This window comes from Nanorana parkeri, unplaced genomic scaffold (genome assembly GCF_000935625.1).
Source record: "Nanorana parkeri isolate BGI_ZX_2015 unplaced genomic scaffold, ASM93562v1 scaffold311, whole genome shotgun sequence".
NCBI lineage: Eukaryota > Metazoa > Chordata > Amphibia > Anura > Dicroglossidae > Nanorana > Nanorana parkeri.
The window spans coordinates 1435345-1435575 of NW_017306579.1; the positions used below are offsets into that span (position 1 = coordinate 1435345).

Here is a 231-nt window from a genome sequence, read left to right on the forward strand (position 1 = left end):
TCCCCGCCTCACATTTCCTGCCCATCCACGATCGGCAAAGCACGCGGGGAGATGTAGTAAGGAGGAGCAGGGGTGGGGGGATGACAGCCGCTGATAGACAGGTCCGATCTCAAAAGCAAGTTGCTGGAAGACTGCTCAGGTAAGCCTGCACTTTCCCACACATGGTGCTCTATAATGTATTGCTGGGATTTGTATTTCTCTATAGCTGATGGTACATTGTACTGTACATTA

At 50.6% G+C, this 231-nt stretch overlaps 1 protein-coding gene across 1 annotated transcript in view; it reads right to left on the bottom strand.

Annotated features, from left to right (window-relative positions):
• Positions 1-231, bottom strand: part of RBX1 (ring-box 1) — a 20805-nt gene that overhangs the window by 18652 nt on the left and 1922 nt on the right. The window lies entirely within an intron of this gene.